Source organism: Lepus europaeus, chromosome 7 (assembly GCF_033115175.1).
Source record: "Lepus europaeus isolate LE1 chromosome 7, mLepTim1.pri, whole genome shotgun sequence".
In the NCBI taxonomy this organism is placed as follows: Eukaryota; Metazoa; Chordata; class Mammalia; order Lagomorpha; family Leporidae; genus Lepus; species Lepus europaeus.
Genome location: NC_084833.1, coordinates 38,949,070 through 38,969,623, shown reverse-complemented (window position 1 = coordinate 38,969,623; position 20,554 = coordinate 38,949,070). Strand labels below are relative to the sequence as shown.

Genomic DNA, 20,554 nt, shown 5'->3' with positions numbered 1-20,554 from the left:
TTTACCCTCACTGTCATGAGCGTATCTAGAAATAAAGTCATAAAATGAAAATTACGCATAAATGTAATACCTCAGTTGTTACTTAGTTGTTACTTAGTTACTTAACTCTAATTAGAGATCTTTGTTAAGTCATCTGAATTGGAGTTAATTTCTTGCCAAACAAGTCTCATTGAGATACAGTTTTCAGTTACCTAGCAGATTCTAAGACTGCTTGCATTGTAGACATTGTTTCTCTAGCAGATCTGGAGAATAAGGGACAGTTGCCTTACAATTTCATCAGTCAAGCCAGTTGATAGGACCCATTGTGCAATGCATTTATGTTCATTTGTTTTTAACTTATCTACTATGGTGCCTGTCATCTGGTATTAGCCATTGCTTTACCTCATTAAGTCTAACAGTACATACTGAGAAGAAGCAACACCTCTTCTTTGTCTGAAATGGTGGAACCACTCAAAGAGGTGTTAATATGAAGACGTTATTGTCACTGATGTTTCTTAAAACAACATTGAATGTAGCTTGGGACTACACTTCAAGTAAGATCAAACCATCATTCTGGATTCAGTATGAATCTTTTTGTACAAACGCAGTAGCATCAGATGTCTGATGTTAATGGCACACAGAGAAAATTTGTTTGCATTCATCAAAATCATTGATAGCAGGTTATGAGTTTGGAAAGGACTATACACTAAATGCACACTTTGTCTCCTTATTGGGATTTAGGCACTTTAAGCCACAGAGGAATGTATTATTAGCAGTAAAATAAATCATACAAAGGTTATATGTGTGAGAGCTTCAATAACAAGGAAATACGATAGATGGAAATTTTATTTGGGGATAGTAGTCTTTAATTTCTTTCAGAAAATACAGAGATCCTTCTCAAAAATGCTCTTTATTGTTTAAAATAAAAATTTATGTTTTTCCTGTTGTAATATATACTATCATATGATCTTTGCTTAACAAAAACCTCATGGAAAGGCTAAATGCTCTATTTTGGTGCCAAGGCCATTCCTGGATAATAACATTTTGCTAAATAGAGGTTATGACATAGCAGGTGGGGCCTGTGCTATGAAGTAGAAGGCTAAGCCTACTCCTGCAGTGCTGGCACCCTATATGGGCACAGATTTGGGTCCTGGCTACTCCAATTCCAATCCGGCTCCCTGCTAGGGCACCTGGGAATGTAGTAGAAGATAGCCCAAGTATGTGAGCCCCTGCATTGACATGGGAGACACTGAAGAAGCTCCTGGCTTTGCCCTGACCCAACATGGGCCATTGTGGCCATTTAGAGAGTGAACCAGTGGATGGAAGATTTTTTCTCCCCCTTTCCATCTCCTTCTCTCTCTCCCTCTCCCTCTCTCTCTTCTTCTTCCTCTGGTTCTGCCTTTCAAATAAGTAAATTAAAATATAATAAAAGACATAGCATACACATATACATAAATGGTAAGCTAAAGAAAGTTATAAAGTATATCAATCACTAAAAATAACTTTAAAATAGATATCTATGTGCTTTGGGGCATTTAATTCAGCCAGAGTTCAAAGAAGTGAATGATATCATTGTAACAAAAAGCCTGTTGCATTATTATTTATATACTTATGTGAACATGTTTCCACAATAAATATCCTTATAAAAAACAAAAACTTAAAACACAGCTGAAGCTTATCTCATTGTGCTCAGAAGTAGTAAATATCCTTATGTACCAGAATTAAAAGACAAACAAAAACCTCATTAGGTATCCTTAAGAGATATATTTATAATAAAATCTTAGAGTTTATGTGAAATAGTCAATAAAGTTGAAATGGATTGTTTTGCTGGTAGTAATAATGACATTTAAAATGAGAGTACAATGATTATACTTAGTTTTGTTGTTGTTGTTGCTTAAGAGAAGTATGGTGAGATCATCAATAAACACTTTCAAACATAAATATTGGTAAGAATGATATTCTAAGTCATAAAATGAATGAAAATAGTTAATGATGGCTGTAATTTTTTCAAGATTTTTAAAAGATTATGGATTTATTTATTTGAGAGAGAGAGTTATAGACAGAGAGGGAGAGACAGAATGAAAGGTCTTCCATCTGCTGGTTCACTCCCTAAATGGCTGCAACGCCATTGCTGGGCAGATCTGAAGCCAGAAGCCAGGAGCTTCTCTGGGTCTTCCATGCAGATACAGGGCCTTAAGCACTTAGGCCATCTTCCCCTGCTTTCTCAGGCCATAGCAGAGAGTTGGATCAGAAGAGGAGCAGCCAGGACACAAACCTCACCCATATGGGATGCTGGCACTGCAGGCAGTGGCTTAGCATAATATGCCACAGTGTTGGCCCCAATGGTTGTAATTTTTTGCAACAGATTAAGAAGAGCTTATTGAAAGTATATTTTATTTTATTTTTAAAAGATATTTATTTATCTGAAAGTCAAAATGACAGAGAGAAGAAACAGAGAAAGAGAAAGAGATCTTCCAACTAATTGTTCTCTCCCCAAATAGAAGCAACAGCTAGGTCTGGGTAAGGCTGAGGTCAGAAGCCAGGAACTTCATCCTAGTAACCCACATGGATGAGAGGGACCCAAGCATTTGGGCCATTTTTTGCTGCTTTCCAAGGAGCACTAGCAACTTCCTGGATCAGAACCAGAGGAGCCAGAATTCAAAACAGTGCTTCAGTATGGGATTGCCAGTGTCACAAGTGGCAACTTAAGCCTCTATGCTATAATATTGGTCCCAAACGTACATTTAAGGGCTATATAACTATATATTATATATATAGTTATATAGCCCTTAAATGTATATATATATGCTATATATATATATGTATATATATACGTATATATATGTATATATATGCTATATATATATATAATATATAGTTATATAGCCCTTAAATATATATAACTATATATATTATGAAAACTAGAAATACTGGTATAAAATTATATTTTAAAATTTCTAGTTTTCATAATGCACTTGGAAATAAACTACTATTTAACAAATAATGAAAAGAAATTTTGGTTCTCACTGTAAACATGTACAAAAAATTGTTTTTCAAAATTAGAAAGTATTAAAAAAATTAAAGAACACTGATTTAGTGTACATCTTTCATTCAGAATAGTAAATTATACATTTTCAATAATTTCTAAGTGAGACCTATTAACTTTTTTTAAAAAAAGTATTTATGTGTTTGAAAGGCAGAATTACAGATAGAGAGGGAGAGACAGTGAGAGAAAACTTGTGTCTGCTTGTTCACGCCCCAAATGGTCACAATGGCCAGAGCTAGACCTATCCTAAACAAGGAGCCAGGAGGTTCTTCTGGGTCTCCCACATGTGCGCAGAGGTCCAAGAACTTGAGCCATCCTCCGTTGCTTTCCCAGGCACATAAGTAGGAAGCTAGGTAGTGGAGCATCTGGGACTGTAATCGTGGCCATATTGGAATGATGGCATTGCAGGGGGTGGCTTTACTCTCTGTGCCACAATGCTGACCCTGCCTATTAACTCTTTAACCTGTTAATTTAAAATATTTTACTGGGCATTTTTATGCACTATTTAGAGTTTGACACAAGTGTTCACTGTTGCCTTTTTATTCACATTTCTAGTTAAATCTACAGTAGCAACAGAAAGGGAAGGGGGAGTCTTGCTGAAAGGTGATAGGTATCTTTAAAAGACAAACACTACTTTCTTCAAAGCATGGTCATACTGTCTGTATGTTAGCATAACTTTGTAGCATAGATTTGCCCAGTGTCAGAACTCTGGGGCTCCTTCTCTGCCTGGGTTATGATCACCAAGACAAGGTGATGTGTTTTGTAGGATAAGTTTAGGCTACCAAATTAACAGTCCCTTGTTGAATCTTAGTTTTTCTACTTACTGGTTTCATAACATTCTCTGATCATCATCACATTTTCAATAATGTTGCGCCTTTGTAAAATAGAAAAAAGAGATAACTACATCCCAATTACCTATAGGGAGTCAATGAGATATGGTAGATAAATTAATTCTGTGACTTGGCAGTACTGGAAATGGTAAAAAGTGAAGCTTCAAAATCAACATGAGTGAAAATTTGGAAGAATTCAACTAAATGTACAGAGACTTATTTAATTGTTTTAATTTATGTCCATCACTTCACATATAGTACTGTATATTCATTGAATGAAAAATGATGAGGGAATTCTTCACTTTAACTTTGTTTTTTCCTGACAGGAAGACTTTCCTAGATTGCACTTTGTAATCCACAACTCTCGTTTCTTAAACTATTAACTATCCTTCCTGCTTTATTTTCTCCATAGCTCTTATTGCCATGTAACATATCCTGTATCTTGTTTATGTCATTTATTGTATGTTCTCATATAAGAAAATCAGATCATGATAGCAAGCCTTTTGCCTACTTTCTTCATCGCTTTATTCACAGAGCTAGACTAATGACTAGTAAAGAGTAAATTCTCAATAAATATATCAATGAATGAGTAAATGGATGAGTATATATTTCACAGTAGCAGTAATAAAGAGCAAATGGGTACATTATTTTTCCTTCTACCTAGAATATTCTTCCCATTCTTTGTCTCTTCAGATCTGAAATATGATTTTTTCCCTCAAGGACATTCCTTTGATGTATTTGTGTGTTTGTACATCGAGCTTTCATTTAGTAGATGATTACAGATGGGAACTATCTCAGAAAAAGAGCTGGTCTTAGCTAGGGATGCATCAGTCTGTTATAACATACGAGAATATAGAGAATACAGGCAGAATCACATAAAAGGAAGTAAATGGAGGCTATTTCCTTCTGATTACGTCATTTGTAATGATGAAATATACAATAAAATTATCATACTGAGTGTAATGTGTCTAGGTACCAGAAATTAAAATAAAGAAAGGAAAATGTGACAGCATGACAACATCGTGTCCACTCAAAGAGGTAATCATTAATACAAAATAAGAAAATTCACTCAGCATAGCTGTGTTTTTCCTCAATTGTGTTATGTACATGGATACAGATTGAGGGTAGATGAAATGTTGAACATAACTAGAGTTGTGCTCAATCCATGGGTTTGTGACAAATAGAGACAAGAATCAGAGTTGAGGGTACATACATGTGAGTGCATGTAATGACTTACAATTCTGCTGCTTAAGGATGAAAGTTAGGGAATGAAGAGAGGAAAATACATAAACATATGGTAAGACCAAAGGGTTGAAAATCTGGGTCAAGAGATTGTTGGAATTCGTGTTTCTAGAGAATGAACCAGAAGTATGGATGTGATAGTTGGAGATTATGGAGGATCGGCTATTTTGATCAAAAGTATGCTGTGGGAGTACATGAGTAAAGCAGAGTAGGAGAAAACTTTGAAGATAGAGATCAAAGAACTGAGAAGCCAGAGTACTGGAAAGATTGCACATATTGTAATTTATAAGAGTTTTGGGGGACTCATGTTGATAAGAACTGTACTAAGCCAAGAGTTAAAAATCTTCAGGGAAGGCAAGTGTCCTCAGGGAGAAAAGGTAACTGCCACATGGAGAGGCAGCAGGAAGCATGAATTTAAATGGGAGATTCAAATATGTGAGTCTTTGAAAAGGGAGTGAAAATTGCCTTGAAGCAGCAAAGAGGAGAAATGCTTTGGCCTCCTCATCTCCAGCACCAATTGGTGTGGGAGACAACAGCTATCACTTGAGAGTTTTGCATGGAAGATGGGAGTTGAGGGACGTCCCAGGTTTCAGTTAGAGCACGAAGGGGAAGGTACATAGAAGACGGTTGATTGACTTGAATAGAAAGAGGGCACAGTGAAAGTATTTCATGAGTTGAGAAGGGATAAATATTACAAAGGCATTTCCTGTCCTTCCAGTGTTATGGAGATCATATTCTGAGAGTTGGAGGGATGATCTGGAAATCATGGGATTCTGGAGTTATGTGACATGACAGGGTTAAGGAATACAATGCTCTTAGTGATGAACCCCTTTAAGAGGGATGACAAGAGGGAAATGTGTGTGTGTAGGACAGGGGGTTGGGCTGTCATGCTAATTTGGAGAGTTCTAGGCTCCCTGTAGACTCCTATTGATGGAATTCTCACTTCCAGAGAACTTCTATTCTCAAGTGGAACTTTTTAATCCTAGTGCTCAACTATGTCTTCAGCCTATAAGTGACAACCTGCTAGAATTTATATTGCTCTCTTTAACAAGTACACAATATTTCCTACACAATGAAGTATGCTATTATGCAAATTTTCTTCCCTTTAAACCATAATTTTGGTGTGAAATCTAACCTCTAAGCAACTCTTGTCCAATTGGTCAATTTTCAATTCTTTTATATGGACTCAATTTATTAAACTATAATTAGGCACAGATATAATAGAGGAACAAACCAGGCAGATTGATAATACTATACGTGATTTTACCACCTTTAGGAAAAGATCCCAGTGATTCATTAATAGTTTCTGAAAACAAATTTAGGCAGAAAAGTAGACAATTTTAGTAGATATAACTTATTCTTTGCTAGTAGAGAAGTTAAAACAGCTGAATAATAAACGGTGGCTGCAGCAGCACCCAGAGTTAATTTGCTGAGTGTTCTCACCAGTGAACCTTGTCCTGGACAGGACACAGTGAGATTCCTATGCCAGGTATGTATCCTCTGAAGAAGGATCTGGATTTGTTTCTTGGCTTCAAAGCAAGAAGAGAAGGAAAAGGAAACCTATTCATGACATGAAGTGGATTTTGAAATCAAGTTCACAGGCGGCAAATATCAAAGACAAGAGGCTTTCTCATCCACTGAAAGAACTATAAGCACCTTAACACTTTGTAGAAACAGTATACACACACCACATTTAATTAAGTGGACAGTTCCTGAAAGTTCCTAGCCACAGAAAAAGCAGCAGATTTTTATGCTGACTCAGAAGAGGACCCTTAAAGAACTTGGAGTTGTTTTTCATCCCTTCCATTTAATCCATGTTTCAAATAGCAAAGTTGTCTTAGGAATCAGAGTAATCTGAAGTATAGAGTTGAGTTCATTTTGGGGTGAATGCGTTATGCTTTCTGAGCTTACTATCACTGCCAGTAAAGTAGCAATGCATGTATTTCTTGTACATGGAACTACTGGGAGGATTGAATGAGTCAACATGTGTGGAACATATAGTAGAGTAGCTGACACATACCTTTTAAAAAATTTTTATTTTATTTCCTTGAAAGGCGGAGTTGGGGGAGGCAGGGGTTGGAGAGAGAGAGAGAGAGAGAGAGAGAGAGAGAGAGAGATCGTCCATCCATTGGTTTACTCTCCAAATGGTTGCAACAGCTATGGCTGGGGCAGACTGAATTCAGAAGCCAGGAGGTTTATCTGGGTTTGCTGTGTGCTCAGGGGCTGAAGAATTTAGCCCATTTTCTGCTGCTTTCCCAGGTACATTAGCAGGGATGTGAATCAGAAGTGGAACAGCTGGGACTCAAACCCGACACATATATTTTTAATGCACTATCACTATTTGTGGGAAGAAGATGCACAACTTCGGAAGCCCTCTTTAAGAAAAAAAGTACAAAAATACAAAGACAAAATGAGGAATACGGGGCCGGCACGGTGGCTCACTTGGTTAGTCCTCTGCCTGTGGCGCTGCCATCCCATTTGAGCACCGGGTTCTAGTCCTGGTTGCTCCTCTTCCAGTCCAGCTCTCTGCTGTGGCCCAGGACGGCAGTAGAGGATGGCCCAAGTGCTTGGGCACCCGCGTGAAGGACCAGGAAGAAGCACCTGGCTCCTGGCTTCGGATCAGCTCAGCACTGGCCGTAGCGGCCATTTAGGGAGTGAACCAACGGAAGGAAGAACTTTCTCTCTGACTCTCTCTCTCTCTCACTGTTTATAACTCTACCTGTCAAATAAATAAATTTTAAAAAATGAGGAATACAAGTAATAAAGATGAGAAGATACAAATTTACAAATTTTAACAAGCTTCAAAATAGCAAACACAAGCTGTCAAATTCCACTAAAGAAACTATTTTAATTAATTAACTGCTTGACACAGTTCTGTAATGCTTCTTGTCCTGTATTTGTCTGCTTTACAAAATTATCTCTTTACAATAACATTTAAAAATAATCTATTGAAAGTATATAAACATAATGAAATTTCTCCTCTTCCTCAAGCATGATTACTTCAAAGTTATTTTTTGTTATTTATAGTTTTATAAAGCTTATTTTTTTTTGACAGGCAGAGTGGACAGTGAGAGAGAGACAGAGAGAAAGGTCTTCCTTTTGCCGTTGGTTCACCCTCCAATGGCCGCCACGGTAGCGTGCTGCAGCCGGCGCACCGCGCTGGTCCGATGGCAGGAGCCAGGTGCTTCTCCTGGTCTCCCATGGGGTGCAGGGCCCAAGCACTTGGGCCATCCTCCACTGCACTCCTTGGCCACAGCAGAGAGCTGGCCTGGAAGAGGGGCAACCGGGACAGGATAGGTGCCCCGACTGGAACTAGAACCCGGTGTGCCGGCGCCGCAAGGTGGAGGATTAGCCTAGTGAGCCGCGGCGCCAGCCTATAAAGCTTATTTTAATGTACTTCATGATGCATTATTAAAAAATATGGATTTTTAAGGTTGTTGTGAATTTGGGAAAATCTCCTTTGCCTTTCATAGACAAGTTAAAAATTTTGAAATTTTCTGTAGTTTTTGGCGTCAGATATTTTTGATATCATTTCTCTAATATTCATCAATGTTGAGCACCAGAGAATATGTGCAGCTTATAAGCCCTGCCCTAGCACCTGAACAAATCAGCAAATGAACTGAAGGAGATTCTCAGAATCCATTCCTAAACTAAGATGGCTATAATTGAACAACACATGGAGCTGCCTATAAACCACATCAATTTATCTTACCAAGCCTGAATTAAATGTGTTCTTGACTGAACATTCAAAAACCCTCGAGCCCACTCATTATTAGGGAATGTTGAGAGATTTTCACTATGTCTACATGGATATTTCAGCCACATCAAAATTAAAAATGTAAACAAGTCAATTGTTATTTGAACTAACTGGGCATTTCCTTGAATTGTGAATAAAGAAGCATTATGTTTCTCTTTGCATTAGGTTTTATAAAAGAAACAAATGATCTTTTCAGAGAATTAAGTTATGAGCATGTATCAAAAATTTATTGAAATTTTACTTTAAATAGTCTTCTACAATAACAATGAAAATATTTGTCTTTATAGAGATATTTGTAAGAAAGAATAATGGCTGGTGAACATTTTAGACCCAGAAGGAAAGGATTGTCAAGTCAAAGTCTTTAAATTGTTGATTGATGATCCACTGATAGATGAGGAGCTAAGCTGTCAATCTCATTTAGGTCTACCTGATATGTGTTTATATATTATGTCAATGATGCTAATCTCTTCCCAGAAGGATTTTACAAATTACATAAGTCTGAACCTTCCATCCCAAGCTATGTTTGGAATGAATCATGGAAATTGTGCATTGTTTGAATCTGGATATAACTTAACCCTTAGAAGCCCCAATTTGCTTATCTAGTGAATGAAATTAATAATCTTTACTTACCTTCTGCTGTTGTAAAGATGGCATGAGTTGATGTAAAACGATCCAGCAAAAAGTCTGTACTGCTATAAGTACTCAATTAATGTTAGTTCTGTCACTCCTATTTGGGGATATGATGTAATTTCATTCTTTTTTATGCTTATTATGATGATACAAATTTTACTCTCAAAACATAAGTTTAGGAGTGAATTATTGACACTACAGACAAGTTTTCAGTCTTAAATACTAAAGGAGAAAAAAAGGTATGATATTGGATGGATCACGGGCAAAAGGTGGAAAGTATTATGTGGAAAGTGATTATGACTGAATTTTATCAGAGTGATACAACTGAAATTAAATAATTGACAATAGCTCTATTTTTCTGGCATAAAAATGTAAAGTGTCTTTATGCTATAGAAACAAAGAATTGTGTCTATGAAGTCTCCTAACAACTAGCAAAGTATCACAAAATTTATTATAATTTGTCATAGTCTTCAAATAGATTTAACATCCATAGACCACTTACAAATTGTCCTCACTTATTTTGTAAAGCATCCTTGTGAGGAAAACCTTGTTGTTCTCATTTTAATTAATTCGCATGTCTCATGCAATTTGTTTAAGGTGATACAATTAGAAAAGAATATGGGCAATTTTCAAACCCAGCACATTCCTACAGTAATTTATGCTCTTTGGCTAGCTCCACACTGCTATTGCTAGACATTTTGAGGTCATTGTAACTTAATCAAGAATGTAAATTTAATTGTGCTTATTATAAAACTGAATTTAGTGATTTTTTTATAGTGGCTAGCATTCACCTATAGTGCTAAGCAGTCTAATTGAGGTATTGTTTCCAGTTCTAGAGCAATGTCTTTGGGTTGAAAATGTAGATATTTAAATATATTCAGAGCCCTGATACCAGATAGTTAAACAGATAAAGACCTTAGTTCTGGAGCAGTTTCCTAGTTTTGTTCTAGAAATTAACCATACAGATAGCTGGTCCTGAGGGAACAGGGCAGTCAATAGGAGGATGAGCTCTTTAAGGGGACTCAACTGCAGATTCTTTTTCTTTTTTTCCTTCATAAATTAGTAATTGGTATGGCCATACCTCTGAGTATCAGCAGGATATAAGTTCAAAATATACTGCTCAAGAAAAACATCTTGGATGGGAATATCAAAATTTTATATTTGTTCATCGATTTTGGGATTGTTGGTGACTTATTTTCTTCTAAACACATTTCTTTAACTAATCCAGTTTATATTAATGGAATGGCTAATATATGCCAAGTACTCTCCTACCCCTTCATTTCAGAAGAGGGCGAACAAAGAGCTTTGTCCATTTATTTTTGGTGCTGTTACATTTGTAATTGCAAAATATTCAATATATTTAAAACAGAAAATGCATCAATTGTTTTATTGATAAAATGAGGAAAATGGCCTGATAAAAATTAACCACATGCCTTAAAATGACACATCACAAATTTTTATTTTGACACTTTGAATATTTTAGCAATTCAATTGAAAGCATCCATTTTAATTTGAACAAATGCTATTGCAATATCTGTTTCCTATAAAAGTGTCAATACTAAATTGAGTGACAAGAAGCGTTAGCTTTAAAGGAACTGTGCATCAGGGTTGAAGATCTACTTTTGTGAAGATTGTGGTAAGCTTTCTCATTACACATTAATATAATATGATGATGTTTATATATAGCTTTTTATTTCTATGTTTTCCTGGGGGGAAGAATGTCAGTGATTTCAGAAACTGATGAAATTTTTAGTTCTTAGGGTTCAAATACTGAATTTGTCATATTCTTTCTTGCTTGATGGTTGTAGGGGCTGGAAATCTTTTTCCCACCCAGGGCTATTTCGTATTTATAACGTCATTCACAGGCCATACAAAATTGTCAACCCCAAAATTAGCCTGCTATAGATTTATTGAATTTCAAGTCCAGCGTGTAGTTGCCTTGTCAGGGGGCAGGCCAAATGATCCTGCAAGCCGTATATAGCCAATAACAGGCCAGACCTTCCCCACTATTGTGAGGGAAAGTTTAGGAGGGGCAGGATATTGGAAGTAAAATTAAACTTTCCATATCTATAGCCAGAAAGGAAATTTAACAAGACAAGTATGTCTTTACTAACCAGTTCCAAGTATGGCTTCTGTTGCAAGGATAGTTCAACACACTTGTTAAAAATCTGCTCTTCACAAGTATTTATAAACACTTCATATTGATTTGCCTACCCTGTACTTATGTAGCAAATTCCATAAATGGCTTTTCCATATCTTGTTAACATTGTCAACAACACAAAACTGCAGTCATTTTTCTCAGCCATGGACATCTAAAACATTCCTCATGCAGAGCCCTTCTGTTAGATGTACAACCTGTTTACAAAGTTTCTCTTTCTACCTCATGTATAGCAGTGTTGCAATAATGCATGGGGAAAACACATTGTGCTTGAGGATATTACGAAAAATAAATCCGAGGAATGAATGAAAGTCTTCAGTAGTCTTTGAGTGCTATCCAAACTGAAGATCTCAGAGCTGATACTCTGATGAACTATTGTTTCAACTCGACCTTCTACTGAGAAGTGTTTAAATCTGTATCTCTTCTGGTGAAAACAATACTTGGAATTCCTTTTTGTTCTCCATAGTCAGGCATATTCAACTTCAGCTGTGTTTGAGAATTGACCTCTTTTCCCTGACCTGCTTCCAATCAACCCTCTTAGAAGTAAAGTGAAACGAGTTCCAAAAATTTTTAAGCAGTGGTTGTTTTTCCAGGTAAAATGTAACCTGATTGTTCACATATAAGACAAACAAGAAGGAGTTTCTCTCGTGAGAGACACCCTTTATTTTCATGTCTCCAGTGAAAATATATTGAGCATAATTTGAAAGTCTGAAATAATTGAAAGGTTACAAGACCAGGAGTTGGTGTTAATCAATAGATTATATTGAATAATTCAATTAAATTTAATAACATTTTAAGGTGGTAAGTGCTAAAAACATTAAGGGAAAAATGGTAGTCAAAAAATTTACCTGTGTAGGGAAAGTCATGTATGCTTTGTCAGGTTTCTAGACAATGCCAGTGATTGGTTTAAACCACTGTTGACCTTGCTTTTCCTGTGTATTTAAACTAAATAACGTACAACAAAATGCACACAGTATTTAATCCACTTCGCATGCATGATCCTCTGATTCTGTTCTGTGCTATTAACTTTAACATGAAGAAATGACAATACAAGAACTCAATGCAGCACAGACATCCCTGGACATTTTTAAAGTTGGCAGAAAGACATATCATTGTAGTCAGGGAGGCATAGAGATAAATAAACAAACAAATAAATGTAATGTAATGCAATGCAATGCATTGCAATGCAATGCAATGCAATGCAATGCAATGCAATGTAATATATACTTACTAAGGAATAGAGCCCTGTAATATAACCTTTAGCATTTCTGGACTACTTCCTCTGCCTCTGTGACTCTTGTGATTCCTGGCTTTCCCCTAATAACAAAGTTTCCTTCTCCACTGGAGGCCTCTTATCTTCTAACTCCATTCTGGACCCAATTTCACAGAACCAATAGGAAGAGTTAATAAACTTTCCACATAGAGTGGTCAGAAGAATATACAAGTCCAATCACTCTCTATACTTTTATTTTTAAACTTTCCCTACATGCATGAGTATATCTGTGTTGACATCTCATTCTTCATAAATGTAGTGACTTTTAGTTTATACACTTTCACTTTTAAAGCATTTTCATTTTAATGTTGTTTATTTTATTTTTATAAAGTTAATTATTCAAAATGCAGAGATAAGGACATACAGATAATTCTCATCTCCCCCCAAACACCTGCAATGTCTGGGGGTGGGCAAGGTAGAAGCCAGGTTCAAGAAACTCAATCCAGTTCTCCCATGTGGATGGCAGGAACCCAACTACTTGAGCCATCACATGCTGACTCCCAAGGTTATGCAAGCAGAAAGCTGGATAAGAGCCAAGCCAAATCCTTGAGTTGAACTCAACCACCCTGCTGTGGGAGTGCTGGTATTTTAATTGGCATTCTTATCACTAGGCTAAACAACACACCATTATTAATGTTGCCTAATGTACTCCTTTTCCCCACGTGCCCACCATCTCTGTTTCCATGTCCCTTTGGCCTTAAACTTCACGTTTCCCTGTATTGAACCTGTTCCATTTGATTGCTACTACTCTCTACTTCTGTACCTACCTATCTCCAGGTTATTTCATTCCTGGTGACTTTCTTGGTTTTTCAGATTTCCATTCCTATCAGCATTTTTATTCTCAGTTCTTCTCATTACCACCCAGGGAAGAAATATATGGTAAAAAGAGTAAGAATTTTGGAACTAGGGTGATATAAGTGTCAATATTCTGTATTGCTTCAGCAAATTATTTAGCCTCTCAAAATTATGAATTTCTAATGTGTAATTTGAAGCATTTACTGTACCTTTCATATATACCTGGGACAGTAGTTGACATTCAGACTTTGTTAACTATTGAATGAACGATATAGATATTAGAAGTACTGTATCTGAAAAGTTAAATAATTTATGAACAATTAGAACCAAAACAGCATTATAGTTATCATTTCTGACAGATTGCCCTTACAGTTCTGTTGTTGGCATTCTGCTACATCAATAATGATGATTTTGATTTCCATTCGCCCTCTTTTATCAACATAATGCTTTTCCTCTAAGAGAGTATATGCAATATTGGCTGCACACTGGAATTCCTGGGGAATTTTTTTTTTTTTTTTTTGACAGGCAGAGTGAACCGTGAGAGAGAGAGACAGAGAGAAAGGTCTTCCTTTTCCGTTGGTTCACCCCTCAATAGCCGCTGCGGCCGGCACTCTGAGGCCGGCGCACCACGCTGATCCGAAGCTAGGAGCCAGGTGCTTCTCCTGGTCTTTCATACGGGTGCAGGGCCCAAAGACTTGGGCCATCCTCCGCTGCCTTCCCGGGCCACAGCAGAGAGCTGGACAGGAAGAGGAGCAACCGGGACAGAATCCGGTGCCCCAACCAGGACTAGAACCCGGTGTGCCGGCGCCACAGGCGGAGGATTAGCCTAGTGAGCCGCGGCGCTGACCTCCTGGGGAAATTTTAAAAGTACTAATACTGGGGTTTTTGTCTCCAGAGATCTTGATTCAATTGATTTGGAGTGTAGCCTGATTATTGGGTTTTACAGTAAAACTTTCAGATGTTGAACTGTGCAATATTCCTGATTTTATTCTCCAGTTCTTCCACACATCCTATACTCTAATCCCTTCTGATACCAGTCTTGGCCACTCTTAGTAATGCTCCTACATTCTGTCAATATACTGCTTATTTTAGAGATTGCCTGATTCTTATAGGATCCCAGAGTTAATTATGTGTGCCCATAATTTACAATTAATTATAAGAAAATGACTAATGTGTGTTTGCCCCTTTATGATTTATAAGGTAAGTTTCTCAAAATCATTGATTCATGGAGCTTTTTACAGATTCCTGTCTCCTCTTGAAATACCCATACCCAGCTCTCAGTCCTAAACTTGATACCAGCTCAGCTCCCTTTCTCATGCTCTTTCCCTCTATTATCAAGATGATATTAAATGAAATTAATATAACTCTTCTGGGAAAAAAAAAGTCAGTGAAGTGACACCTTAACATTTTTAGAACTCCATCTCACATGTCTTTCATCTAGAATAACTCTTCACTCCAGAGGGGGCAATATATGAGCCATTGGGTGAAATCTTGCTGATGACCTACAGCAGTGGGCAGCTTTGTGTACTATGTCTCATTGGAATTTGGCTGTATTTTGATGGACTCAGTCTTTCCTCCTGTATTTGTATTGAGCCCCACATATTTACCGGAGAGAACTTTCAGGTCATGTAGGTTGAGTACTTCTGACTCATCCTTTTGCCCACATCTTGTCCCTCTCTCTTTTCTAAGGCTAGTTAATACAGAAGGGCCAGAGAACTGAACAGGCTTGTTTATTGCTCAGCCAATCCCTCAGCTCCAGCCCAACTGTGTTCATAAAATGAGTTTGCAGTTACCCTGAAACTAGCTATGCAATGAGGTACTCTCATCCCAGATCATCGTCTCCTTTTCAGCTTCTCATTGCAACATCAGATCCCTCTATTGCTAAGCAAGGGTTAAAAATACTTGGAAAACACAAAGTACAAACCTGGAGAAAACTACTGTATTATCATAAGGATCAAGTGAAGTAATATTTCTAATAATCTTATTTTTAAAAATTATGTATTTTATAAAACCTGGTTTCAGAGTTATAATCTATATACAGTGAAATCCACAGATCCTAAATATATTTGACCACTTTTGAAAAATACATGAAATTGTATAAGTATTTTGCATATTAAAATGAGAATATTTTCATCACCTGAGATAATTCTCTGTGCTATCTGCCATTCATCCCCACTACCAGAAGCAGCCACTGTTTTAATTTTCTGTTAGCTATTCGGATATTAATTTGATTTAATTTTTATTTAGAAATTTAGCAGAGATAAAGAAATGATCATGTATTTCCTTCCTCAGTGTTTGACATATTGATAAATCAATCTATATACCTTCTTCCTAATGAATAACTTTAGAAAGACCAAGGATGCAGTTGAGAGTTTAAATTAAATAAGCCTTGAATAAAATGTATGTAGCTCAAGCTGAGAATGAGTGTCTAACACAAATGCTAGTTCAATATTGAAATCTAAAGTAAAGACTCCTTTCCAATTTTGATGCTATTTATTTCTCCTAATTGCTTTTTTTTTTTTTTTTGACAGGCAGAGTGGACAGTGAGAGAGAGAAACAGAGAGAAAGGTCTTCCTTTGCCTTTGCCGTTGGTTCACCCTCCAATGGCCGCAGTGGCCAGCACACTGTGGCTGGCGCACCACGCCGATCCAAAGGCAGGAGCCAGGTGCTTCTCCTGGTCTCCCATGGGGTGCAGGGCCCAAGGACTTGGGCCATCCTCCACTGCACTCCCTGGCCACAGCAGAGAGCTGGCCTGGAAGAGGGACAACCGGGACAGATTCCGTCACCCCCACTGGGACTAGAACCCAGTGTACCGGAGCCGCAAGGCAGAGGATTAGCCTATTGAGCCACGGCGCCGGCCCTAATTGCTCTTTTTTTTTTTTCATTTATTAAATTTTTATTTAATGAATATAAATTTCCAAAGTACAGCTTATGGGTTACAATGGCTTCCCCCCTCCCATAACTTCCCTCCCACCCGCAACCCTCCCCTTTCCCGCTCCCTCTTCCCCTTCCATTCACTTCAAGATTCATTTTCAATTCTCTCTATATACAGAAGATCAATTTAGTATATATTAGGTGAAGATTTCAACAGTTTGCCCCCATATAGCAACACAAAGTGAAAAAAAATACTATTGGAGTACTAGTTATAGCATTAAATAACAGTAATTACTCTTATTGATACTTCTAATACTAGATTGAATGAGAGTGATTGAAGTGGACATACTTGTCTAGTTCCAGATCTGAGGGGAAATGCTTTCAGCTTTTCCCTATTCAGTATGATATTGGCTCTTGGTTTGTCTTATATAGCTTTTACAATTTTGAGATATGTTCCTTCTATACCTAATTTGTAGAGGGTTTTTTTTTTTATCATGAAAGAAATATTGAATTTTATAAGATGCAACTCTGCATCTATTAAGATGACCACATCATTTTTTCTTCATTCTGTTTATGTGCTTTACAATGTTTATTGATTTGCAAATATTGAACCACCCATGCATCTCTTTTGTGGTGTTGGATTTTGTTTGCCAGTATTTTGTTGAGGGTTTTTATATTTCTGTTCATCAAGGATATAGGTCTGTAGTTTTCTTTTTGTATTGTGTCTTTTTATGATTTTGGTATTTGAGTGACTCTGGCCTCAGAAAAGGAGTTTAGCAGAATTTCATCCTGTTCAGTATTTTGGAATTGTTTGAAAAGTATTATGGATAGTTCCTCTTTGAATGTTTTATAGAATTCAGTAGTAAAGGAAGTCAAAATATCCATGTTTACAGTTGACATGATATAGTACATGGAAAAACCTTAACACTCTACCAAAAAGCTGTTAGAACTGATAAACCAATTCAGTAAAGTTACAGGTTATGAAACGAACACATAACAAACAGTACCTTTTTATATGCTAATGAAGAACTTTCTTAAAGGGAAATCAAGAAAGAAAACCCATTCACAATATCCACAAAAAATCAAATATTTAGGAATAAATTTAACTAAAGAAATAAAAGAGCCATACAATGAAAATTATCAAACATTGGTGAAAGAATCCAGGACACCCCAAAATAGAAAAATATTCCTTGATCATGAATTGGAAGAATGAATATCATTAAAATATCTATGGTATCTAATGCCATTTATAAATCCAATATAATCTCTATCAAAATTATCAACAATGTTCTTTATAGAAATAGAAAAAAGCAGTCCTAAAATTCATATAGAATCATGAAAGTCCCAAAATAGCCAAAGTGATCCTGAGTAAAAGAAATCAAGCTCTGGAGGCTTCACTATATCTGACTTCAAAGCATATTACAAAGCTATAATAGTAGTAAAAAAGCATGATACTGGCATAAAAACTGACACATAGATACATGAAACAGAATGAAGAGCCCAGAAATTTGTCCATATGCATACAGTCAATGGATTTTTGATAAAAGTGCTGACTGTCTATTGGAGAAAGAAAATTCTATTCAATAAATGGTACTGGCAAATTTGGATGGATATATATACAGAAGAATTAAATTAGGTCTCTTTCTCTCACCATATACAAAAATCAACTCAAGATGGAACGAAGACCTAAATGTAAGACATGAGACTCAAAGTTGCTGAAAGAAAATGAAGGGGAAACAATCTAAGACATTGGTTTAGATAATGATAAGGCCACCAAGACATAGACAACAAAAGCAAAACTAAACAAATAATATTACATCAAATTCAGAATTCACATCAAGAGTCACAGTCAGTAGAGTGAAAAATATGCAACAGAATGGGAAAAACTATTAGCAAGCTACCTATCTGACAAAGAATTGATATCCAGAAGATATCAAAAACTCAAAAAATTCAACAACAAAAAAACAACCAATCCAGTTAAGAAACGGCAAAAGACCTCAATAGACACTTTTCAAAAGAAGAAAGACAAATGGCCAGCAAATATATGAAAACACGCTTAGCATTACTAGCCATCAGAGAAATGCAAATCAAAACCATTGTGAGATATCACCTCACCTCTGTCAAAATGACTGTTAATCCAAAAGACAGAGAATAACAAATGCTGGTGAGGCTGTGGAGAAAGGGGAACTCTTATACAGTGTTGGTGGGAATGTAAATTGGTCCAGCCTCTGTGGAAAACAGTATGAAGATTTCTTAAAAATCTAGAAACAGACTTGTTTTGTGATTAAGATATCCCAAAGACGTGAACACATTCTATCAAAGAGATACGTTAGACTATACTATGTATTAAAAACATGTTATCTCAAGTAAATGCTTTATTTTCTGAGAAATATCCAATATATGTTCTATAATGTTATCTGAAATTTAAAAATCACACCAAATCCAACATTAGCATTATTTATTTGTTTTTTTGACAAATGCTGCTAACTGAAGTATGTGTTAGAAAGGCACACACATTAAGAAGAGAGCATGTACTACATACTTTAATCCTTGGCTGAAATGAGTGGGAATCTCAGCATTCTGTAGTGTTATGCACAATATTAAACAATTTTAGGGGCTGGAGCTGTGGTGTAGTGGTTAAGGCCACCGCCTGGGGTGCCAACATCCCATATGGGTGCCGATTTGAGTCCCTGCTGCTCTGCTTCAAATCCAGCTCTCTGCTATGGCCTGGGAATGCAGTGGAAGATGGCCCAAGCCTTGGGCCCCTGCACCCACATGGGAGACCCAGAGGGAGCTCCAGGTTCCTGGCTTCATATTGGCACAGCTCTGGCCATCGCAGCCAACTGGGGAGTGACCCAGCGAATGAATGAAAGACCTCTCTCTCTGCTTCACTTACTGTCTCTGTGTAACTCTGACTTTCAAATAAATAAATAATTCTTGGAAAAAAAAAACTTTTAGTCCCAGGTTCACAAACACTATATACTATATAAGGTACTTCAAAAAAGTTTGTGGCGAGAGCTAAGTTAAAAAATAAGCCTAATTTGATGCAAAAAATGGAAATCCATGGATAGCTTTATTTTCATAATATGCATGTTTTCATGAACCTTTTGAGGACTGCTTACACTTGTTTTCTTAGCACCTTGGTTTCGTTTTTCAGTTTCCTTTGATCTATACATACTTTGATACATATATTTTCTCTGGTTCTGTTCCTTTATTGACTCCTCTCTTCACTCTTAAGTCTGAGATTTCCCTGATCCAGTGGTTAGACCTCATTTGTTTTGCTGCCAATGGAGTTTGGCTGTGTTGTTTCCTTCAACCATACCTGCTATTTTAAAACTTCGCAGAAATCAGTAGCTAATATTGCTTGTGGTGGGCCTTAAAAAAAAAAGTGTTGGAGAACTGCATGCATCAGGCATTGTGAGTGGAGAACTACTTGCCAAAATTTCAACCCTCACTCTGCTATTTGTTGGCACAATCAATTAGCACCTTTGTTTTCAGAATCTAAGTGATAATAATACTTGCCATATCCCTTTGTCTATAAGAGTGACAAAATTAAATGTGAGAGTTTTGTAAATTTTAATATGTGAAAAATGTCAGATAATATAGCTATGAACATTGTATTTTTTGTAGCCAATACTGATACAGATTTTTAATTAAAAAGAAATAAGAAAACAAAACCTCAGAATAGTTTTCCTCTGACCCTATTTTGCATTAAAGGTAAAGGACAACAGAAGCTGGCCAGGAAGATCTCATTACTTTGCTCTATCGACTGCTTCTTTTTTGTATTCTTCTAAAAAGCATTGTGTTTCTCTGCTTCCCCTATAATTTATACTTTATTTTAAGTCTTGTTACAATGTAACTTATCATTAGCATGAGTATCCCTCTTCACTGGTTAAGAAGATCGTTGAGGTTACAGTACTTTGTCCAAATTAAGCGAACAGTAAATATACAGTTAGGGGCATGGAAGAAT

The 20,554-nt window shown here is 36.6% G+C and overlaps 1 protein-coding gene across 1 annotated transcript in view; it reads left to right on the top strand.

Moving 5' to 3' along the window:
- ANO3 (anoctamin 3) overlaps window positions 1–20,554 on the top strand; it is a 418,996-nt gene that overhangs the window by 345,230 nt on the left and 53,212 nt on the right. The window lies entirely within an intron of this gene.